Source organism: Corapipo altera, unplaced genomic scaffold (assembly GCF_003945725.1).
Source record: "Corapipo altera isolate COAL_440 unplaced genomic scaffold, ASM394572v1 44, whole genome shotgun sequence".
NCBI lineage: Eukaryota > Metazoa > Chordata > Aves > Passeriformes > Pipridae > Corapipo > Corapipo altera.
Genome location: NW_020884880.1, coordinates 386,647 through 412,758, shown reverse-complemented (window position 1 = coordinate 412,758; position 26,112 = coordinate 386,647). Strand labels below are relative to the sequence as shown.

At 36.7% G+C, this 26,112-nt stretch overlaps 1 long non-coding RNA gene across 1 annotated transcript; it reads right to left on the bottom strand.

The window, feature by feature from the left end:
* Nucleotides 1–217: 217 nt before the first annotated feature.
* LOC113945358 lies at nucleotides 218–10,617 on the bottom strand. The gene is made up of 2 exons (XR_003527057.1): nucleotides 10,224–10,617; nucleotides 218–4,441 (listed from the first exon to the last, which is right to left on the bottom strand). It is a non-coding gene; the product is annotated as an uncharacterized LOC113945358 (long non-coding RNA).
* Between the last annotated feature and the right edge of the window lie 15,495 nt (nucleotides 10,618–26,112).

Here is a 26,112-nt window from a genome sequence, read left to right as displayed (position 1 = left end):
TTATTTTTAAAGACTGAGCTCTTTGCAGTAATATTCTGGGTTTGAGTCCAGCAGCAGTGAGAGATTAAAATAGGATTGAAAAAAAATGGTGTTAAAGTGCTGTCTTTGTTGTACCTACACTTCAATTAACAATTGAAATGTTTGACATCAACATCCTACCACACTTCAGTTGCAAAATCATTACATTAACAGTACAGTTATAAGATGGGTATTTTTCTCCTTTTACAAACATAAGAAATATAAATTTACAAATTGGAAGTCTGGTGAGAGTGTTTTGCTGACCTGAGGAATATGTGACTGACCAAAGTCAAAGAGCAACACTGCGAAAGGCAATAGTTTTTGGTGGACCATCTCTCAGCCAACTGAATACAAAATCAGATATAAGCAATGAGCAGGATTATATTTTGTCACATCTAAGATTAAGCCGACTTAATACTCTTCCTTCTGAAAGCAGATATTACAGCTAAAACCTTTAAGAAAGTAGACTGCTTAAATATTTAATCTTTCATGTGTTTTGCATATAGCAATAGTAATTTCTTCAAGTTCTAGTAATAACTTTGTCAGTTTAATTTGAAAAAAACTTTGTATTAAGCATGTTTGCTTTAATCAGACTTTCAGTTCTTTGAGGGAAGTCAGTTGAAGCATGAAATGACATTTAATTTTTGATAGGGATCAAAGAGAAAAAAATTAGGAACACAACCACTGTTTACTGCTTATTACCTATAACAAGTTACAAACTGTTACTTTCATCATAAGATTTTTGTAAAGACAAATATTTATTTGACATTAATAGACAGGAATAACTGTTTCTAATAACATAAATACACATAGTTTATATTTTATTAAAAAGAAAAAATAGGATAAAATTTATTCTGACTATCCTAAGTGTGATAAGGTTTGACTATATGTGGTTGTATATATTTTATACATAAACATAAACATATATGCAAATATATGGATAAAACTGCAGGGTCTGAAATGGAAGAGACTCGTTTACTTGCTTAGTTCAGAACTTCCAAAAAATAATTATGCCATGGAATCTCTTTCAAATTACTTATAAGGTCTCTGGGGGGTCATAAAAAGAAAAAAAAAATATTTGGGAGAAGATAAAAATAGTTCTGAGAACCTAACAACTTCTGCTCTAATAGCCCGGTTGGCATCTTTCAGGATACTGCAGAAGGGAGGGAGGTATTCTGAAAACATTCAATAAAGGTGACCTTTGAGATACACCCAGAAGTGTTCTGAGTTGGAACCTTTCACTATTGGCAATACCTCACATGCTAATGTTGAAATCTGGATCCAGAGTCAAATAAAACTTCCAGAAGTTTGGTGTATTTGTAGTTTCACGAAGAAGCGAGACACTCACCAGGCACTTCAGTTCCAGACTGCGATCCAGAGACCGGGAGACATTACTGGTAGGTAGTTTGGTCCAGAATTAAATAATTCACAATAGTAAAATAAAAAATTATTTTTACACTGAGTCATTGTGAAACAAATCATTACCTCTTTGTCAAAACCCTAGTATTGTACTAAAGATGGAAAAATCCATCAGGAACTACAGTAATCTTTATTATAAATGACAGTAGATAGAAAATAAATATCATTCTTTTATGTGAAAGTTTCTTTCAAAATATCTTTCAAAGAGTTGGGACTCCATTGTTTTGGTTTTTTTGAAAAATAATAGGATTATGGAATGTATATTACTGATATTTTTATCTAAGACAGAAAAGATTGGGAAAAAATATCTTTCTAGGGCACACTCAATCTTCTTACAATTTCATAGAGGAGTGTTCAGTGTTAGAATAATACTTCTAAAAGTACAATCAAAATCATCCATCAGCTTGGAATTAACAATAGGGATGGTTATCTGGCACTAGAGATTTACTGAGATTTTGTTACTTTCCATTATTTTATAAAAATTTATTGAGATTTTCTGATGTTGAATAAAGCATCGCTTCTATAAACATACTTTAAACAAGAGTAAGCAGTTGCAAAAGCTCATGGAGAAAAGATTTAAACCTGAATTTCACATACCTACATGAAAGAAATGTCTTGTATGTACATGCGTTCAGAGCTCCTTTTTAATCTTCTTCATACCTTTTTCCCCCCATACTTTTTCAAATGTCTATCTATTCTCTTCCAGCACTTTTAAGAAATTATGATCTTTTTTCCCCTCAGATCAAAGCTGTAACTTTTCATGATGTTTCTCTTTAAGGCCCACTGGGAGTCTTGATGAGTTAAATTAATATTTGAATGTAAAATTTAGCCTCACTGGTTTTATTTACAATTAATTATTCATGATAATACACAATGAACACGAGCAGATATCTTTCTTTCATTCTAGTATTCCTGAAACGAAAGAGATTGAAAATGAACTACAGAAAAGGCTTAAATGACAAAGTTGGAAATATAGATGTGTGCAGTAAGAATCAATTATTTATATTCCACTAAAGAAACATTTAACCATTCATTCATCCTGAGAATACAGGCTAGTGCTTAAAGCACTTAACTGCATTATAGGAGGGAATAGTTTAGATCCACTCAGGCAGAGACAACAGAACTATTTGGGGCTCTCTCATCACCAGAAGTGCTCAGGGCTCTCCCTCCGGGCAAACCATCAACCATACCAGAGACTTGAGTCACAACCCTTTGCAGACTAGTTCTTTACTTCCATACCTTTGGCTTCTTAAAGAAAAATTATTTCTAAAGTTAATTTGTAATTTGATTCAAACCAAAACAGTTCTTATTTTACTTTTGTTTGGCACAAAGGAGGGTTAAATTTGATCTTTTCACTAATCTTTGCACAGGATCTTTTCACTTTTAATACAGATCCATCCAGGCCTGCCAACAGCGGGAGGGCAGTGTTTGTGAGTTTTGCTCTAAATAAATCATCATCAACAACACATAATGTCTCTGTAGAGATCATCTATAGCAAAAGCATCATACCAGGCTGCAAGGACAGCTCTGCACAGACAGATGCAGCTTCTCCCAGACTGTTGCTCGTGGCTGTTACAGGGACCAGCCTGCAGACAGAACATGGCTTTGACTCCACCATGTGGCCTCACATCGACATATGCGGATTGTCAGCAGAATAAACTCTGAGAACCGCTGCACTAACTTCCCTCATTTAAGCCAAGGGAAATATAGTAATTGACAAATACTGTATCACGGTTCGTATGTGAATGATACCTACAGAGGATGGCAAATGTTATATTAATAGCGAAGATATCAACATTTTTTTGCTGAAGATACGTTTCTGCTTCTGTTATGGTCTCTGCAGAAAAAAAATTGTGGTGTGATACAATTATTTTGCCATCTTTAGATCAGGTCTTCCCCATTTCTTGACCTTCTTCAGATTATAGTATAGCTTTTTTTTTTCCCTCAGGTTTCAGTTTGATACTTCAAAATAATGTCCTTGTTCCCATGTAAAATTACTGACAGTTCAAACATGACCAACAAGAAATCAATTGGACCAATTCTGCTCTAATCTACAGCTGCTTCTGCCTTCATTGGGTGATGGAGGTTAAAGGCTACAGACAACAGAGCAAGAAGTGATGAGTGGAAGAACTCATGAGGTGAGATAGTGAGGGCTACAATCACAAGGAGAAAACAGAATGATCAGGAGCCCATCTCATATACCTGATGCACACACAGCACAGGAAAAAAAATATGGCTGCAGATGTAGAGTGATGACACACCTGGAAACTCAGAGATACAGTGTGAGTCAGCACACAACTGGAGTGCTGGATGGATAGAAACTCTTTAGGAAGATCAGTCAGGGTAGACAAGTTGGGCAAGTATACTCTGTGCAAAAAAGTGGCTCAAATGCTGAATTCTATGCGATGGGTGGCATGACTGTTCATAGTCAATGAGTAAAAGTCTTTTGATCCAGGAGATCAACAAATAGAACATCCTCGTGGACATCTGCTACAGATCACCAAATCAGGAACCATGATGGGTCATTGTTTCTTTTTTTAGTACTTTAGTGCTCGTGGGAGCTTCTAACCACATGGATATTTTGTTGGGTGCAAGTAGTATTGAACATTTCTGGTCTGTGCTGGCAACAGTTTTTCATAGGTGCAGACGAGGCTAATAAAAGCACGACATTTACAAACAAGTGAACAGTCAAGGATGTAACAATCAGTGGCAATTTTGGCCACAATGACTATCCATAAAATGGTGGAGTAGTCCTGGCTGGAAGACCCGGAGGGTAGCCAAGAAGACAAGTATTAGAATAAACATCTTGGGGTTCAGAGAAGCAGACTTTTGCTTGTTCAGGGGACACATAGGTAGGATCCTGTCAGTACCAAACTGGAAAAAGTCCCAGGAGAGCTGGTTGATGCTCAAGGATAATCAATTTCCTCAAATCATATGCAGGAAGTCAAGCAGATGAGGCAGGAGATGAGGTTGCCTCAGCTGGAAACTCATGTCTGAGTTCAAACTGAAAAAGAGTAAAACCCCAATCCCAACTTTAAAAGCCATCACAAAAAGAATTATTGCTTTAGGCCCCAGTAAACAGTTTTAGCAGCAGGCATGATGCTTTTTGTATGTGAGACTTAATCACAAAATCCAGTTGACATGAGTTTAATAAAGTCAAGGGTCTTCTGTTTATTTGAGCTTTAACATCATCAATACTATATTTCATACATCAATACAACATTGTGAATATTTAGTCATTCTAAAGCAAATCAATTTCAAACTTATGCCTCAGTACAAGAGAGTTTTGTTTTTACTTTTTTGACAATATGACGAATGTTTTATTTCTTAATTATGTAGGAAGATGTATTACCTCTATTTCTTTTTTACCCCTCCATTTGTGCCATATTTGTACCACAAACATATATCCAATCATATGGAGCAGATGCCTCAAACCAGACATTTTAAATTTTGAAAGGATTACTTTTAGGAATATCCTAAACCTCTTAGAAAGCAGGAGTGAAGGTTATTACTAGAAAATTCTTCTTCTCACTTTGCTCAAATATTTATTTTTTGAGAAAATAGTATATGCAGTTTCAAATGAAAGTACTAAACAGTATTTGAGTTTTTTTTCTGTTTCTTTCTTGCAGCACATATAAACTTTCTTATTTTCACTTGCGGTTGTAATTTTAATATGGGCAACTTATACCAAGACCAACTGATACACAATTGAAAAAAGTGAAAGCAAAGAAGTAATTTAATCATGGACACTGACTAGGAGATCGACATTTTGTTGCTTTATACATTTTGTTGCTTTATTTTAACTGTTCACAGAAAACTCATCAGCACTGCTTTCAGCAAAAATCACATGGTGTCAGAGATCCTCAACTGTAAGAATATTGTCCCTCTGCTTTAGTTTTAATTTAGCCACTTATAATAAAATTATCTCGGCATTTGGGTCTTGGGATGTTTTCCAGGCTCTGGCTCAAAGCTCTTTTTTGCCTGGTTAATTAGAGCTTAGACCAGAGCAGGGGGAAGAAGAGGAGGAGACCAGCATTGCCCGCCAGGACAACTAGTAGCACCAGCTGTCACACAAGCTGCTGACTCTTGGCCCTCTGATTGCTCATGTAGAAGGAGTGCTTTGTTTTCCTTCACTGCTCTTCTCAACAGGGCAATGTGATCAATTAGTTTTCTTCCCTACCATGATGAATCTTCAGCCTGTGCTACCACCTGCTCCAGTTCTTTAACACTTATCCTCCTCACAGCACATCAGGTCCACTGTGCTGTCACCCCCGGTTGGGCTGAGGGCCTGGATTTGGGGCAATTCTGCACAAAAAAGCAATGTTTGCTCTGGAAACTCCAGATTAATTACTTCTGCATTTCTTGAGTCCCCCAAATTCAGCTAAATCCTCCATTTCAAGCCACTTCCAAAATAGCACCTCCATCACTTCTATCTAAGGACTGCAGGCAGGCAAAGAAATGTTCTATTTGCAAAACAATGAAACAAAATATCAGTTCTACCAACCAAGTCTAGGAAGGGAAAATCTAGGTTAGAATAGGAAAAAAAACAAAACAACCTAGCTAGTCATTTTAACCATGCTGTTAATGGAATGGCAATGCAGGCTAATGTTTGCCGTTTGTGAGAAAAAAGAATAACTTAACAGGGAATTGCTCTTCCATTATAACTTTGAAAAAACAGCAATGTAGAAATATATTTCCCAGCAGAGCTGTATCAAACATTTATGCTTTTACAGCTTTGCTCATGTCAAACAATACAGAACAGCTTTCCCAAGTTCCACTTGATGGAGAAAAGTATGCTGTACAGACTGACCTCAACACAAAAAATTAATGATAACATTGTAATTAATAAAACATTCAATAAAATCAAAATGGAAAATGTCTGCTATTTAATATAACCGTTCTATATTTCTGCATTTATTCAGTTCCTTTGGTATGGGACTCTGTGAGAATTTTAATGATGTAGACCACGGTAATCAAATAGACAAGTGCAGAAAAATTACACTTCTCTATAAGCAGTCACTTTCCCATTCTAAGAAGACTTTCTGTCTGTAGTAGAGTCAGTTCTGCAGATTGAAAATCTATTGGAAACACTCCTTTTAGAGTTTCTAATTCTCCTTTGAGTGAATGTTAATGTTTATCACAACAGAAGAAAATTACTGATACAGTTTAACTGCAAAGATAAAATATTTCAGTGCAGTAATGCACGTACATAAGAGACATCATAAATAAAAGTACATTTTTTTCTCTTTTACCCTCAATACCATTGACAAAACCACTTGGAGATTTGGGAATTTATCTGGCTTGTGAAAAGCTAAAATTGCCCTCTGGTGCATTCATGAAAAGAGTATTTCTTTCTAATAGGGTAATCTTCTTGAGTTTCTGTAAAAGCTACTTTTCTGCATTCCTTTCAGTTATCAATTCACTAATATTATTTCAATGCTCATATGTTGCAGATAAGTCCAGCAATAAATGCCTGATCATTTCTGATGCCTAATGCTCACCCCAGACTGTATCAAGGCATTGGGAATGATGCCCAGCAGAATAACCAGAAGGAAGAAGACAGGCCTGGGACAGGGCAAGGTAGCAGCAAGGCTCAGAGCGCTACAGGTAAACACACAGTTGGCAGCCAGGCCAGCAGTCAGGTTTATTTCACCCTTGGCTCTTCAGGAGACTGAGTGACTGCAGCCCAGATTAGTAGCTATAAACCTTAATTGCCCCAGGCAGCTGACAAGCACTCTCTCTACTACTGTTCACATTCCTCTGGCTTGCTGAGGCTTGGCTAGAGCATTCCTTCTTTACCCTGGCCCTGCATGTGCACATATTGGTGAATATTGTCCCTTCTGTTACATTTTTCCACAAACAAATATGACTTGGAAGCCTGGATTCAAATTTGCTCTTCTGTACACTTTTAGCCAAGAGTAGAACATAATCAGGAAGCTGCATATGGGAAGAAAAACACTGTCATGGCCAGATAAAATGGGCAAGACCAATTTTTGCCTGCATAGTAACAAATAAAAGTGACCCAGACCCTCTTCTTGGGTTTCTTCTGTATTTCTGGGACAGCACACAGCCAAGAACTTGAGCCAGAGTTTAAGATACAGTAAACTGTGGTTATGTTTAGCTAATAAAGCTTTGTTCATTTTTTTCAACTATTACACAGAGGGATATGCCAATGATATAGCTCATGAAGAAGGAATAAAAGACACTGTTGATTCCCTAGAAGTGCTGCACACAGAAAATCACTGTATACAAAGAACTCACTTGGCTACAATTGTACTTAATCATCATAAAAAGGAAAGTATGCGATCAGAAGGCTTAGTCGTCAAACTGCTGAAGAAAATTGAGTTGTCAGTATGACCACTAGCAATTACCTTGTCTTCAGATCAATAGACAACCTTGGTACTTATCTGATCACCAGCAATGTTTAGTGAAGCAAACCAAATTCAGGCACAAATATCCAATATAAAAGGATTTGATTGTATTCGTACTGCACTAATGGAGCTTGCTACCAAATTCAGTGGAAGCAGGAAGAAATTTACCGGGTGTCATGATTAGAATATTTGCCTTTTGTTTCTCTGCAATCAAAAGTGGCTTAAAATATATTATCCTTGGATTTTATTTTTCCTGTGTAATTTCTCAATAATGTAGTATAGGCACTAGTACTATATATTTCCTGACATAATGCTATTTGGTTTCCATTACAAGAATAAGATTGTGAACATTGAGAACAGTAGTTTGGTGGGTTTACCTACTATAATACATTTAATGTGCTCTAACCTTTCTCCAACACTATATCTTTTAGAGGTTGTGATGTCATTGGGCAGAGATTTTATGAAGAGCTTTCAGACAAAACCTCCGAACTGTGTTATCACAACGAAGACAAATCACTACTAATAAGATATTTGCTTAAGATGCACTTTAACTTGGTGGCTAAAAACCATAAAAATATTGGAATAATATTGACAACTTTCTGTAGAGTTATGCATCTGATTGAATTAAAAGAAAATTGTAAAACAAGGTTGTATCATGTAGAGAGCTAAGGATGGAAAGCTTTAAACCTCAGGCTTTTTACTAAAAAAACTCCAAATATTTGCAGACAACATGATCTATCATGTCTGCACAAGTGCAGGAATTACTTTAATGTGTCTAACAGAAGGGTAATTTAAGGGGAATTGGTTTTGAGTACTCCTCCTCCATTAGAGCCCAGCATGGAGTTTAACTTTTATCCAATGCCTGATTTGTTTTAATGCTAAATGATTCATGATACAGTATAATTTCATGTCAGGAAAGCAGGACCCTTTTTTATTACTATGACTAGATAATTTAGCCAAAGGATAATTTGAGTGGGTTTGTTGTTTGTTGTTTTAGCTTTTTTCCCTAGTGTCCTAAATGAAAATCTGATATCAGATACAATAATTTGAATCTAGGAAATATTTAATTGTAAATACTGAGAACTAATGCATCATTTTTAAACTAGTTATCTTTGTGCGTTACAGGGTGGTCATGTAGTGTTTTCTTTCTTTGAGATTATGGATATTTGAAGATGTCTTTGCAAGCTGGATCAGAAAACAGACTGTTTTCTGTATTTTTACATATTAAAAAAAATAAATCTGTATGTTATCCCTGATTTCACAGTTTTACACGGAGTCTAATAACGAAGAGCAAGGACCATCTTTATACAAAACCAGATGTTTTCTCAGTTGATAACTGTCATATCCTAGATCCTTGGCTTTACAGTGATGTCAACCACGTTCTAGATACTGGTTTGGAATAAAATGTTTTCCGTAGGCCTATTTTCATATTTAATTGTAGTAGTTACTTATACAGCAAGTGACTCAGGCATCTTTACAGTTTAACATTCATATTCTCAGGATAAATTGTATCAAGTAGTTTTAGTCTGACTTTCATAATTTCAAGGACTTCATCTTGCTGTGTGTGCACAAACACCTTTTTTGATAACCTCTAGGTCAAGAGGTTAGTTATGCAAAACAGTAATGTATAAGAGTGTTAGAGTAAAATGCTACTCAATGGTTGAAAAAAAAAACACCTAAGCTTGCCAGTCTTTCCAGTGCAGGAGGCTAGATATGGCAGAGTGAAATTTACCATGTGTACATTAGCTGTCTGAACAAAGCCACAATAGGCTTCTTAAAATGGAAAAGGATAAGTACACTTAGAAGGTGATTTTGTCTATTTCTATTTTTAGCAGAAACCTAGACTTTAGGGAGATAAAACTGGATCAGAGTCATCTCATTAACAAGTAGATGACAGGACTGGAATTATGTAGTCACAACTTCCATTCTAAAAATTTACTCTCTCTCTATCTACAAAAATACAGAATCACAGAATATTCTGAGTTGAAAGGGACCCACAAGGATCATCAAGGCCAATTCTTAAGTGAGTGGCCCATACAGGGGATTGAACCCATGACCTCGGCACTATTACCACCAAGTTTTAACCAACTGAGCTAATACCTGTTTACATAATTGGTAATTTTGTAATGAGATATCCCTGGAAAATTGCTTATATTCTTTTCTTATTAGTACCTAGACTGTTACAGAAACTGCTTTTCTTCCCTAAACAGGACAAGTAAGTCTATAACATTTTATTAATTGCAGACAGATTTGTATTCTGAAGCATGTGAAATGCAAAGAAGAACTATTTCTGCCTCAAGTAACTTTTGCTGTTGCACAGAGGCCTTTTTTGAAAATATAGGCAAAACCTGGGTGTTGGGACAGGGGTAGGGAGGTGCGGAGCTGAACAGAAGATGAAACATTTGCTACACTCACCCAGAGATGAAGACATGGGCAGGAGAACAAATTTCCTGACTGCCCATTATTCAGCCAGTAGGAGACAGTGGAAACTTTGAGGCAGGTTTTTCTAGAGACACCAAATGCAACACACTCACCAAAATGTGCCAAAAGACTTGCTCTCCCATTTCCCAAGCTACTCCTGCTTGCGCACCTTCACGTACTTCATCTGCTGGTGCGGACAACCTCTGCAGACGAAGACTATCCCGGTACCTTTCCATGGAAAACCCTTCCAATGGCTGTAAACGTGCTGGCATTGCCAAGGCTGATGCATTTACAGGCAGTTCCTGAGACTTCTCAAACTGCTCCCAGGATCAGCCAGGAGAGTAAAAACGCACACAAAGAGGTTAAGTTACAGGCAGCGTTCTTTCATTTCTCATCACTGACTGAGGAGGAGTTAATATGTAACCGTTGCTGGAAGAGATAGAAAAAACTTGGGCGATATTTTGTCTCAACACCTTGCATAAACAAGTCAGACTGTCTGAATTTATTGGTAAAGAAAAGTAACATCATTACTTGCTTACTAAAATCACAACAGACATTATAATCTAGTGTTCTGCAATACTTGCAGGATGCACTTAGTCTATGTGTCTCTTCAAAGCCACCCCTAGATAGCTATTTTGCATATACACAGGGGTTTTTTTTCTGGAAATGAAAACTATTTGTTCACCTGCTAAGGGATAAAGAAAGTATCAGAGGGCCATTTCCTTTTGCATAACATTGACAAGTTTTTTTAATCAATTTTTTTTTCCAGCAAATAAAACTTTTCCAGCTTCTTCTAGTATAAATTGTAGTATAAAAACCTCTACAGATATTTACTTCTTCTGCTTAGGGTGCTTCTATTCATGAAGCGGTTAACCTAAAGATGAATAAACCCCATCCAAATCCTTAAAAATTGCAAGTTTATTTCTATTCTAAACTGATTCTATGTCTATACAGAAATGATGTTTATTGGAATTGCACAGTAAAAGCACAGAACTACATGGACTTCGCTATGGTTAGGTCAATTGTTACATGCTGGAAGTTCTCTCAGGAGACATTGCTGGGGACAGAGACCATTGCTTCATGCTTGTCTTAAAGTCACCTGTTGCCTTGCTAGGATTGCTGTTGGCCAGGTACCAATTTCTCTGGCAGGAGTAATTTAGGAATTGAACTAGTAGTAAAAGAGATGTTTAGGGGCTATTTCTAAAGACTATTTTAGTACTAATAAGGAAGACACACTGAAGTCTATCCATCCTCTGGCCTTTAAAATAAGTGCCATGTCATAGCCTTTGCTGATATGCTTCTCTTAGTCCAATGCATTCACATTTTCCTATGGGAAACGATTTCCAGACTGTACTAATGCACTTGAACCAAGGTTCAAGGTTCAATGGCTGCTGATTGGCCTGGATCAAAACTGTGGTGAGGAATCTGCCAATAATTAACTGTGTAGGCAATTTTGTCACTGATTTGTCCTTTGGCTTGCTGGTTCACCAGTACCAATTTAGCCCAGGAGAACTGGGCAGAACCATAGTCTATTGAAACTAAAGAAAATTGAAGAAATCTGTCAAGCTTGTGTTACACACTCAGCACATGGGATTTCAGATCTGGTACAACACGCAAAGTAAATTAAGGTTCTTTGTGAAGAGTCAGAATCATAATTTATTTCCAGTATGTATTTGTCTCCTTGGAAACAGATATTCTACCTCACTTTTGATCTAAAGGGAACACAGTTAGCAGAGATGTTACTTACTTTGAGGAGAATCGAAACACACATTTTTATCAAGTCATCTCTTAAAGTGACACAATTATCATTCCATTTCTTCAGCACCAACTCCAAAGATACAGTGCAGGTGCACAGAAGTGGACAAAAGTCAGTCATCTACTAGACAGAAAAACCATATATTCCACACATTCAGAACCCTCTTTGACTATTGTCCAGTTCCTGGATCTGGTTATCCACTGCTGATGACTTCAGAGTGTGAGTTTTCTACCAGTGAGTGGTAGAAGAAGGGAATAGGAATGTCCAAATCATTCAAGGTCAGAAGTCTACGGTGTTTTACTCATACAGACTACTCTGTCCTAACAACCTAGCCTGAAACACCTTCTGTGATTGCTGAGAAATTCCCTTAGCACATAAACTCTTAAAGCAGCTCTGTCTTTGCTCAGTGTTTGCTAATGCTCATTTGAATGTGAAGTGACTATTCAGTTCAACGATGTTTACAACTCTTAGGATTTTTTATTTATGAGCATTCATACAAACAGGCTTTTTGTTCACACAAATGCTTGCTGAAGGGCTATTTTTCATATGAATACCTGCACTCAGAAGGAAACAAGTGTATTCACTCAGAGCAAAACTAATTGCTAACTCTTGCTATTTGCTGATTTTTACTCACACACATTTTACAAAACAATATATGGCAATTAGATAGCCAGTCACATGCCAGAACCAAAATGTCAGTAGATTCTGGCACTCCTGCTTAGGATGAGTAACATCTCATGAACAGCACTGATGACCTCAGTGGGACAATTTAAAATAAAGAATTACTCCACCAGGTAAAGCCACAGAATCTAGCCTAAACCAGAAAATAACTGTAGACTGCATGCAAAAAACAGTGACCCAAGTTCTGTGGTAAATACTTAAGGACAGGGGGATCAGACTTTTTTTGGTGTTTTTTGGTTGTTTTTTTTTCTTTATCCCAGAATGTCAGTCTCATTTTCCAAGTAGTTTCTATGCAGCAGCAAAGGGTTGTACAGTTACAGAACATTTGTCTGTCATAAATAACATCACAAGCTCTGTTATCCTTTCTTTTTTTCCCCCAAGGGGCGATAGTCCTTAAAACACCAATGTCACCTTCTGCCACACCTAAAGTTCATAAGAAACTAAAAGCATTAAGCAAAGGATGTGAGCAAATAAATGACAGAATCTGAGATGTAACCTGTTGAATAATATCATTTTATGGTGAAAGAAATCCAGGGTCTGATGCTGTAGGGCATCTACAACCTCTTACTTCAGCATTCATTTCCTACACAACATCCCCACTGCAAAGGTGTCAGACTCCTTCTTCCTACATACCAATTGCTTATATATAAAAGAAAGGTAGTATTAATGAAAAGTCAGCTTTACACTTTGGGAATATTTTTCATTTTATAATTTGGAGCTAAGTAAATCAAATTTTATTTCCAGTCTTGTTTTTCTGGAACTGGAGAAGCAGATTATAAACTCCTTTTCTCAATGTCTCCCTCCCTGTCCCATAGCCTTCAGGTCCTCCTGCAGCCTCACTTTCCAGTCCTATTCACCTCCATCTGGTCCTGCTTATGTCTACTGGGCAGACAGTGACTACACATGGAGAGCCTACATCTACACCTTACTACAGTTCAAGAATCTGTTCTGTCTGTTATCGCCATACAGATTCCCTGTCTTTCCTTTCTAGAGCCTTTTTCAATACTCAGTGGAGTGAGTTACTTCACAGGACAGTCCCTGTTCTTCCTCCCAGCTGAGTATGCCCGTGCTCCCCACCCTGCAGCTCTCCTACACTCTACCCGTACCTGGGGGGAACCCAAGCCCATCTGATGAAGGAATCTTACAATAGGATATACCCTGGCAAGATGTACATAAGATTATGAGATACTTTCAAAACAGTCAGAAAAGTATGGAAAATTAGAAACACTTTGAGTTTTGCTGATTCCTCTAAAAATTGAAAAACATTATCAGTTTTAAAAGCTGTGCTTTGCCACATTTCCCACATGACTATAATTAAATGGTTGAACATCCCTGTGTTTGATACAGAAGATTAAGTTTAATTATTGTTTTGTGCTAAGACGAACATTGGGGGGTGGGGTGGCAAATGATTTGTGCAAGTATGGTACTAAAACTCAGCCTTCCGAAAGCATAACTTTAGCCCCCTGCAGTTGCCAGATAACATTTCTGAAGTTGTTGAGATATTAAAAGGGTGGTAGTTTATTATAAAGCCATTTATATTTTGTCAGACTGTTAACAAGATTTATGTTATCTGTGCCATGCAACAGGAAGGCTGCTGCAGAATCCTTAATAACTTCTTACTATGCATGCCAAATTGTTGGTGCAATTGCCAAAGAGAGGAAAGGAATCAGATTATATTAGTAACAGCCTACATGAGTTGAGAGCCATTACCCGACCCTCTTTATACTGTTGCTTGATTAAATTCGTACTACATCGTTAACACATCAAATATTCAAAGTATCACAAACTTCAATATTATATTAAATTCTTGGAGTTAACAGAAGACAAGTTATATGTACTTCTGATTCCAAATATGAAATTGTGGGGTTTTATGTGTTTAGCACACTTTGATCTACATATATTTAACCATTCCATTTATATTTAATCATTTACCCATTAACAATTCCTTGCATGACAATACTAAAAGTACCAAACATGTGTATGCATCTATTTGTCTATATCTACACATACCCTGGTATATATAGTGTTATCCCAAGAATAACTGTTTTGAGTCTTCTCGTGCTCCTTTCTCTCCAATATAGCTCCTGAAAGACATCATTTGTCATCAGTTGATTATTGGCAGCCTTTCTCTAGCTGAATGTGTAGAAGTAACATTCAAATTCCTCATTCCATGTCCACATAAGCAGATGATACTTTCTCATGAAGGCTAAGAAATCCTATCTTGATTAGTGAGAATGGTGTGATTTTAATGGTGTGTTTTCCAAAGCCACCTTACAAGGTCACTATTCAAACCTACAGGTTCTTCAGGACTGCTGTCAATGGCCTGCAAAGAAAGTATTCTTAAGGATTCAGATTATATACACTACTTATCATGAAATGAAGTAGAGGAAGAAAGCTATCACAAATCCCTGCAGGTCCATCTATTCACATGCCTTCAGCAATCATTTATTACATGTTCCATGCAATAGTAAGTGCTTATCAAGTGCTCATTTGTAAATGATACAGAATTTTGAATACAATACTGTGTACATCTTGTGTGTATATTTTGTTCTTCATTCATTAAAGAGTAAGATGGATGCAAGTGACTCCATAGGCTATGCTCCTATCTACTCAGCATTCTTGTTTTGACAGATGAATGAGGTGTGAAGGCTGTGAAGCAGAAGACACCCTTTAATAATCCATTAACAAGCAGGAATATGCCTTCCCCAAGCAAGTGAAATGACAAGTGTGTACTTAACTCACTGACAAGTAAGAGAACTGACATCAGACATGTTCCCTTTTTTATGTTTTTCCTACACCAATAAAAACTGAGTGGACTGGTATATTAACCGAAAATGAGGTTCAACTGCTTTAGGTACCTAAATTGTATGTGATATTCATGTTCATCTGCATCAAAAACCTGACATCTGTGATCATTCTCAATCCCTGGAATGCCAGCTTGAATGACATTCACTGCTAAATTCACATTAACAAAATGATATTTTGTTGTCTAAAAAAAAAATCAAGTAGAAAGTGTTGAGTGCATATGTGTTAAATTTCTTCTATTGTGAAAATCTAGCAAATAGACCCTGTTTTTGCAATTTCTCTCTAAATGTGTCATTTAAAAACGTAGGTGGAAAATGAAAGTGGGAAATCTTTGGATACATATTGAAGTAGAAAATATTATTTCATTTCTCTTTTGGCACTATTACCCAGGTTATACCTGGAGTATTTTCTAGTAACATTTAAGCTAAGAGATCAAATAGAAATGCTTACATTATGATCATGCCTGGAGTTCATGAAAACAAGGAAAGGGTGTGCTCAGGGGGTTAGGAAGGCAAAGTCATGTCTTTTATCTCCTTAAGTATAACTGAAGAGTCAGTCTGTTGCTCAACCCCAAATGAGCAGCCTGTGTTTGGAGGAGGAAGGCGGGCTTTTGACAAGTAAGTAGCTCTGGCAGGAGAGCTTTGGGGGAAAAAGAAAAAAAAGATGAAGCTGGGGGTAAACCTTCCTCCTTGCACTCCCAGGTTTGATCAGGCAACTTTTGCCACCTGTAAAGAGACTCACAGCTATTTGTTTCATAATAGACATAATAAATAGCTAGGACTGATGAGGACTATGAGATTAGACATTAATAAATTCACCACACCCAGTGAGTCTTTGTTGAACAAGGAGTTGTCAGTCAGATGGGGAAAGGTTGGTCTCCATTTCTCCTTGAAGTGGGCTGACCCTTAATGTTGCTGAGTTGTCAGCTTCCTACTCTTTGTTTTCTCTCTTGGAATTTTGTACCTTTTCATGTCAACATTTTTCCTCTCGAATCTTTGAACTGCTGCCTATCCCATCTCAACAATCTGATGTCTGCAATTTTACCTTTCTTATCTCACGTAGCTCCAGGCTACGTGCTTTCACTCAGCTCTCTCACAATGTAGTAGTCTTTTTAGGAGTATAAGCCAGGGTTATGCAACTGTGCTGAATTGGAGTTGGCCTTGAATCATGAGAGGAGAGCAACAAAGGACAGAGAACTACAAGGATTTATGTCTATTTAATTAGGAACTTTTAAGTCTGAGACAAACAGAACAATAGCAAAAGTAGAAGGAAGGGGAAAAGAAATTCCCAGTGGATCTCAGCATGAGGGCTGCACTTTCAGGTATCTTCCCACTGCTCTCTTATGCTTGATTTTTTTCTTGTTTTTTTTCCATGCTGAACCTGATGAGTAGTTAAGTGAGAATGTGAAGAAATGATAAGGAATAGAAGAGCTGTCTATCCCTGAAGCTGAACTCTTCTATGTGGAGATAATATTAGTTATTGGTCCAACTGCCACATAGTTCCCACAGGATGTTTAAATAAACTAGACCAACACATCTCCCACATCACCATATAGTAGAGTAGTGACGCCAAAAGAAAGGTCACTTTCCAGTCACCTTCTCTACCAATCCCAGAATTACCACTGATCTATCTCTAGTGTTTACTGAGCAAAGGGTTTGGTTGTGATCCTTTGAAGAGCATTACTCACCAGCTGCCCTCAGGTACAAGACTGTGATCTGCTTCTCGCTTGCAGCAGGGCCATCACACTGTGTGTTTTGAGTGACATTTTTACTCTTTGGTCCTGGTCTAGAGACCAGATAAGGCAAAGTAAGAATAAGATGAAACATTCCCTGTGTATCCTCCCACTGTTGAGACATACAGTCATAGTGCACTTGCAGTCACAAATAAGAAGGGTCAAAAGTTTATACTAATTTATCCTCATTACCAGGAGCCTTTACACAGTGATTAAAAGACATATGCATGCTGATATGATAACCCATTCTCATTTATCTGAAACACATACAGAACTCTGTGTGCATAGATGTGGTAGAGGGTCACAGCAGTAGTACTGGGTCACCAAGAAATTCTGTGCTTTGGGGAAATTTGAGAGTCAGTGAACTCTTCTGGGCAATGGACATGGCTTTTGGAACATGGATCATCCTGCTGCCACACTTTAACATATTTGACCAGAAGTTGTTGAATTGTTCTTTATTTTAATGCATGAAAAAATGATGTTCTCTCTCTTAAACTACAATTTACAGCATGATTATTTTAAAAGATAGCTTGTTATTAATGTCTTCCATAGAAGAAACTTAATAATAAATAAGGTCTCTTCTGTTTTTTCTCTTGTACTAATTGCTTTTTAGTTTCAAAATAATCAAAATCCTCTAACTTATCCTCATTAAGGTAGATTTTTAATTATAGTTGCATGCAAATATATATACACACTGCATTATAAATTTGACCCCAGGAACTTAAATCCATTAATTATTTATGTAAGTAAGCAATTCTTTAGGTTCTAGAAAACTAATTACATTTTTAATTACAGAATTTCAATATTTTGTTTTTTCATATGAATATGCTGGAATTTCATCCAGTTATAAAATCTGCAACCTACAATTAACACATGTATTCATTTCCAAAATGAAAGTTGAATGGGTTTTAGATTTTGGAGAAATTATAAAAGCTGATGTTTTGGACTAAGAAATTAGACTACACTGCATTACTTATTTAGCTCAATTATTTGCATTTTGCTAGTAAAAATAGGCTTTCTTGCTTTCTTCTCTCTTACAAGCTATAGGTGTTCTACTCAAATCTAGTGCCTCACCTGACTAGCAAACAAAGGAAGATGAAAAACTCAGCAAGGATGTTAATGGAACAGAACTTACCCTAATTACCACATGCTTTTATGGAACTGTAGACAACTTTGCCATTCTTGCTTTCAATTTTCTTAAGGTTAAAACCAGATGTCAGATTTCTTTGCTCACTGAATACTTACATTACACATTAGCACCCAAATACAACCCAAAGGGCATTGGTTATGCTTCAGATAGAGAACCTGTTGATAAAAGTTTGTTTCTGTCTTTTACATTTTACTGCTTTTCTTCTATGTTTGCATTTTGAAAACACAATGAAAAAGATCACAACTCTGAAACCAGACTAGTGAAAAAGGACATAAATAAGAATAATAACCATGGGATCACAAGACAATCAAGACACAAGAAAAAGTGTCTTTTTCTGCTCTTAAGCCCCTGTGACTGTGATTCACTCCCAGACAGAACCAGACACAAAAAGACGGCCCTCTGCCTTGGATGCTGAGGCCCAGTGAGAGACTTAATTTTCTCACTGCCAAAAAAAGTACCTTTACTCAAAAAGTAGATTCTTAAAATACTGATTCTCATCCCTGTTTCTTGTAATTGTGGGAAGTTAGCTATGTTTTCACCACAGTTTGCTGGCCATCTCAAACTATGATCATCATGGGACACAATGGCTTTAGTTGAAATGGCAGAATTAAGGAAATAGGTATCAAATTAGTTATCCACAAACTGTTTTTTAAACACTCTATCATGATACCAAGTGTCCCTCCATCACCTGTTCAGCCCACAGAGCCAGATCCAAGCCTCCACTGAACATCTGAGAGAGATAAGGCTAAAGCCAACTCTGAGAATCCCTCACTTCAAGCTCTACTCTATCATGATTGCAGCTAAAATCATGTGAAACCCGAAAACTGCACTGGAAAGATGGGATCTTTAATGTCCTTTAGAAGAATGTCTTCTGCTCTGCAAAGTTTTCACTGACAGGCAAAGACAACCAAATGGCTTTTTCTGGGGAGAAACATGGCATCCAAGACTGATCATAGTTTTGTTTGAGTTTTGCAATAATAGAAGATTAATAATTTTGTGTTGAACTACACCTGGAGTTTAGCAGATTTTAATTAAATATGTTTTGAATTTTACTTTCCATTTATAGATTAACTTGGAAAAAAATCTTAACATCAAGACAACTTGTCAAGCCTGTCTGAGATATGTACTAGGTTGTGGTTCACTCAGCCGGTGCAGAAAAGAAAATGAGGCGAGTTTAATTCACTATGTGTTGGCCAAAAAAAAAGGCAGGGTAATGGCTTTCTTTAGAATTTTGAGCTCAAAGAAATACAAGTTATGTATGGAAAGACAGAGTCTGAGACCTAAAGAGCTCCCAGTTAGATAATATTTGCATTAATCACTCCACTGATTTTAATTTTTCTTGTTCTGAAAATACATACAGGTATAAAAATGCAAATGTGGGGATTCCTGACAACACCATACTACACAATGCCAATTAAAAAGGAAATTAAATTGTACATGAAGCAGAAGAGAATCCCTTGTGACATTACACTGGAGGGAATGATAAGAGAGCTATAATTACAATTTAGAAAGAGATGTAAGTTTTCTGTTCTAAATGTGATGAGAATAAGCCATTAAAACTTCACAGACAGATGACAGAAAATAGAAAACAAAATTAGATGTACTCTAATCTAACATAATTTTTAGTTGCTGTTATTGTATTATGACTATAGTATTGCATACAAAAACTGAAGTGACCAAAATGGAATTGGAAGTAAATTATGATTTACACGAATTACTGATTTATTCTGTGTCCTTGGGAAATTTGTTTAAGGACTAGTTTTCAAAGAGATCAGACGTGCAAATAGGCATGTGAACATGTGCTCTGTTTGCACATGTAATACATGATGGAGGGTAAATTGTCACAGGAAAATGGCCAGTTATTCATCTGAGTTCAGAGTGAGTTCACTTGAATCAAAACTGAGTAAAATCCTAGCATTTGGCACCCTACCTAGATTGCAGAAACATCCAATACCATGCAGAGGCTGTGGTATTAAATACTTACTGTCAGGGCTCATTTGAAATGCTTTCATTTTTTCATGGAGTTCCCGTATCTGATAAGGTACTCCGCAGTTCCTCCTTCTGTTAAAAATACCTGAGTATCTGATTACTGTCTTACTAGTTTTAATGTCATCCAAGTTTGTATTCCATTTATAGAGAGAAAGAAACCCCTAAACATCTGGAGTAACACCTGTGTGTGGTAGAACTTAGTTTAAAATGGATTAAGTTGATGACATCACCTCTACAGAAAGAAAAAAAGAAAGGGCGATGATACATGAGGTATTTCCCTGTCTTTTAAATTCTAATTACAAAGTATTATATGCATTATATAGGTCTGCAGCTTAGTTGTGGTAGACTATACCCTCAAAAAGGCTTTTAGATCTACCACAGGACTTTGAATTACAGAAATAACAGAAATATATTTTTCTACATGGGACAAGTGAAGCTGACTCTATGCAAGCTACTGTAAAATTGCTGCAGCTAATAAGATGCAAACTGTAGATGAAAGCTTTCTTTTCATTGGTTTGAAGATAACTATGTTCATGAATCACACCAGATATACTGAGCCATATCATCATTCTAATAGTTATAAAGTTTTTACTGACTCAAATTATAACTGAGAAAGGTTGATGTAACCCCAGTCGTGTCCAGTTACTTGAAAATTATCTTTCCTGGTAAGATTTTAGAGTTCACCTTTATGATGTCTCCGATTTTGATTTTTTAACTTCTGTGGATTTTAAAAGTAGTTGTGTAGTAAATGTAGATTTTAATGTAGCTGTATTATATTCCTTACCCTGTAGCATAATGTTTACACACACCCAACCCTATTATCCCATTCCTTATCAATCCCTCTAAATTCTGTTAGCATGTTTAGTCTTCTTTTCAAGGTAGAATTGTAGAAAAGCCTGGACCAGAAGATATTACATAGGCACAGGGACCTTCAGGCCCAGAACTTTGGAGGATCTCCAAGGACTGTATGTGCTGCAAAGAAGAGGAAGATGAGGAAGAAGGGGTCCCACACATCCCCAGACCCCATTCCCGAAGAGGCATGTGGGGGGGCAGAATGGGGCAGAACTGGAGGTGGACAAATCTGGGATTGGATGGACCTTATTATGAAATCAAAGAACCACTGTCTGGGATGCGCACATGTTATGTGTATTCCCCTGGCCCGAGATTTCATTAAAGGACCTACTCTCTTTATCTTACCTTATACTCTAAACTGGCCTGGAGTCTTTTTTTTCTCTGCACTCTCTTAAGGCAACACTTAGAAAATCTCTAGTTTTGCTTAACATATATGCACATTTTATTTTCCATACTCTTAATTTTATGCTTAAATTCTGGAGTCCATTTTCTTTAACAAGCGTTACCCCTGGGAGCAAGTTGTCAATAAGTGTTAACTCTAAACACATGAACATTCTCACTGGTGTGTTTACCGGAGATTTCACTTTTAAATGCTATTAAAGTCATGCTATCATACAGTTCAGCGGTGCTAATTTGAGGCTGGACAATTGTCAAGGTGTATCAGCACTTGCTTCTGAAAGTGATTTTGAGCACTGGAATTGTTCTGGGCACAGTAGAATTCATGCTCAAATACTAATTCTGGTATGGGGGTACGTGAATCTGATTTTGGCCACATATTTAGTGTGTCAATACATTCTTCTACTTAAGATAATTAGATTCTTTTTTTCTTTGACTGAAACACTGAACTGAGAAACAGTAAATACCGATTAAGGCCCAGACTGCGACAGATGGCTTTTGAAAAAAATTAATTGAAAGGTGAAAGGCAAAGTCTTCTTAAAGATCCGTTGTTAAACTGAACCCAGGGGTAATCATTAGGAGTTCCTTCTCTTTGCCCAAATACCAATCAGGTATTAGGAAGGAAGTTTAGTGGCAGCAGAGATAGAAAATCTGAACAAAGTAATGAATTTGCAAGTTTACATTTGAAGAGGAATGGGGTCACTGAAGGCTTACTGTTACATATGAGTATACACAGTTCCTCCCAGCCTCTTAGCTGAGGTAAATGTGGTGGTTTTGGACTAATGAACAAATAGCAATTTGTTGCAATCATTAATACAGTTGTGATATTTTGATGGGGTTGATGGGTAGAATTTATGTCAAGGCTGGGAACATCTCAACCTTTTTACACAGATGCATAAAAATTGATGGCATTTTATATGTGGCACCATCTGCTTTTTATGGGTTTTGTCTTCTTTTGTTTTAATTTATTCTCCATGGCGTATTCATTTCTTTAACATTGAGCTTGTTAATAATAAGAAAAAAATATTGCTGTATATATAATACAGATAAATTATATAGTCAATTGTATAATATAACTCTTTGAGTGGATTTTTTTTCTGTCGACAAGGAAATAAAAATAAGATTTTAAAAAAAATCTGAAATTACCTGATTTTCAGAAGCAATTTTGAGCAGCTCTGAGGACCAGTTCTTTCATTGTTACTTTGTGGAGATTATTGTTCTTATTGGCATCTTTCACCTCTTTCGGTTCAGCATCCACTGCCCACCTCACAATCAATTCCTCTCTCATATTTCTGCCCAGAGCAGCAGGCATTATTGCCTAATGGGAACGTTGTAATCAAACTACACCAATGTCCTCCAAACCTTGAACCTGTGCCCAGGCTGTGAGTCTGGTGCCTCCACTAATTAACTATTCTAAATTTAGCTGTCAGCTTTAATTAGGAAATCCATTGTCTCCAAATATGTGACCTGATAAAAGGAGACAGGAGAAGCATGTAGGACCAGGGCAGCATGAAGCAGCAACCAGGGGTTGTTCATGAGCTTCAGCCTCATATTAAGGATGCCCAATGCCAGGTGGGATGGGGTGCAGCTTTCCTGCTTCTACAGTGCTTAAATCCTGACTTCTGCTAAAACCCTCTCTATTATCTCACTCTGTGAGCATGTAGGAAGAGAGAGGAAGAACAGTCGTCTCTGTGTTTTCTACTAACCAACCAGAGAAGCTGGCTGCCCAAAGTGTGTGCTCACTAAAAGAATCACTACACTCATTAAATCTAAACTACCTTGGACACCATAGCATGGGCAATGTGTAGGCCACAGCAGGATGCAAACAATGTCTAAGATCCTACAGTCTGCCTTGTGTTCTCTCCCGCCCCAACTGCACCACCATCAGTTCTTGAACAAGCCAGCATAAAGGCTTGCGCTGTCATCAGCTGCTACTCTCTATTTTGATCTAGGACATCTGTATCTTTACTACATTCGTTCAAAAAGGGTGTTCAAAAACATTATACAATAATCTAGAAAAGAGAAATTTCAGTATAAATAGAATATACATATGTTTATATAATAGTTATATTTAATTTATAAGTTTTCAATATAAATATAATTTAAAATATAATGCAGTAAGATTTTCTACGTGATTACCACTGGTGAGATACACTGAAATGATAATGCTGGAACTTAACAGTTAGACCTAAATTTTTAAGTGATAAGAGGTAATCCTGCAGTTTCTCAAAATTAAAAAAAATTGATTGTGAAGATCTCACTCACACTGAAACATTTCTCAACTGATTAAATGGACATTTATCTATCTAAATGTGGGCTTTCTGGGTAGAATCATTAGATGTTTTCTATATATGAGGAAGAAAAAAACCCTGCCAAATTCTGCTTGTCGACTGTGTAAAATAAATTTTCCATGGAGCTGTGCCATAGTTAGGTTTATACTACTAGAGGACATATAATCTTAATTAAATTTATTGTGGCAGTCAAAACAATGGAAGACAGTGAAAAACTTGAAACGAGTCTAAAAATTGTGAAAAGGTAATTGAAATAACATGAAATTAATTTTAACATAAATAAGCATAAAATAATATGTATACAGATAAATGAACTGGTTTTGATATGTCAATATACATCAGGGTAAAATGTGATGTCTCCCATTGCAGATGAAGTTCTAAGTGAGAGTCCATTGTGAATTATCTACTTTTATATAAAACAGAGAGGTTTTAGCATATTTTGCTAACTACCACGACTTAGATTGAGGCTCTGTTGGATTACAATAAATGCATTCAATTTGGTCATGTATATTCACTGCTATTTATCAACATATTCACAGGATGGATTCTAGTAGAAACCATTCTTTCTAGTGTATCCTTCATCACTTTATGAAGCCTATAAAAATTATGTCTTCCATCTTAGGAAACAAACAAAAAAAACTAGCTGTTTTTCTCATGCTTTTGCAGGGAATTTCCTTCCTTGCTTATCACCAAAATAATTTCACTCAAGTACACCAGAAATGCAGTTGTCACTCCCTGAGTTCAGAGGTGAAAAGAACAATTAAACTGTAATTGTTTGCACACCCTCTTGCACACTGAGAGTGATTCTTCGTATGTGGGACAACGGCTATTAAGACAATAGTTCCTAGTGTTCAGTCTCTGGGAGCTTTGACTGGATGGAAATAAGAGTAAAAGTGAAAAATAATAATACGAAAAAAATGTTACACCGTTGCAACTCCCCCCCATCTAGAATTTACACAATTCCTATAATTTATCTTCATTAACCTATTTATAACAGTTTTCATATATTTTGACTGTTAGTGTTTTGTGATCTTCTCATCAAGCCTGCATTGGCTTTAAATGCTGAGCATTTAAAAAAGTTTAAAATGTATATAGTATACAAACCACAAGGACAAGAGAAAGGAAACTATCCAAATTGCCTGTGTGTGGGCCTGCATATAGGTACTACTTACTGCAAAAGAACTTGCAACACAGGGGAAAAACAATGAAGCTAATAGGTTATTTGTGGTGGATTTTTGTTTTCACAGAAGGACATGAACTGAATTTTATATTTTCATCAAAGGACACTTTAACAGTCAAAATGATATTTAACTTTCAGAATGAGACTTGAATGTGATATGTATTTTATTTTTAGTCTCTGCAGATCAATCATTCTCTCCATGTTTAAGAGGAGATGAAAGAGCAAGCAATATAGCAGAAAGATACTGAGGTTAAAATTTCTCAGATGTTCGTGAATATACAAATCTGTAAATACTGATGATTCTTGGCAATAAAACAAATTCCCATCAATTTAACTCCCAAGAGCAGGGAAATTAAACCAGATTTCACAAGCCTTTCAGCATTAATTGAATAATAACATCAATTAACAATTACACTAAATTATTAAGTGGGTCTTATGCATACAACCACATTATCTCATGTGTTCCTCCTTGTAGACAATGAGCCTTGTGAGGGTAATCAAGCCCAGAGTATTAGCAGAGACAGAACCAAGTATTCCTAATGTGTCAGAAACCAGAGAAATTGGATTTCAAGGGTAGAAAATTCATGAAACCCAAATGAGTTTCTTCCAGCAAAAGTTCGTGGTTTGCCTTACAAGTCCTAGAGCTACTAAAAGAATAGAGTGAAAGCTTTGCTGTGCTCTCTGCATGACTGGTTGTAGTAGTTCAAATACTAACAGCTTTACTCATTCAAAGTTCACGTTAGCGAGACCAGTGCTTTTGTCTGGATATGTTTTATTGATACAGATGTAGAATTTGGATTTGTATCAAATTCGTGGTGCACCATTGCTAACAAAAAGCATCTGCTGCCCTGAGATATGTATGTCTTTCAGAGGACACGAGGGCATTTCCCTGAGATCAGTGGGAGGTGTATGCCTCCCAGCAGTGTGGGGCTTTCCCTTTGGCTGGAGCCTTTCAGATCTCTCCATAAGTAATATGGTCCAATCTGTGTTGCCTGCCTATGTTTTCTTCTTCCTGTGAAGGACAATCAGGCAGAACTACCTCTTTTCTCAC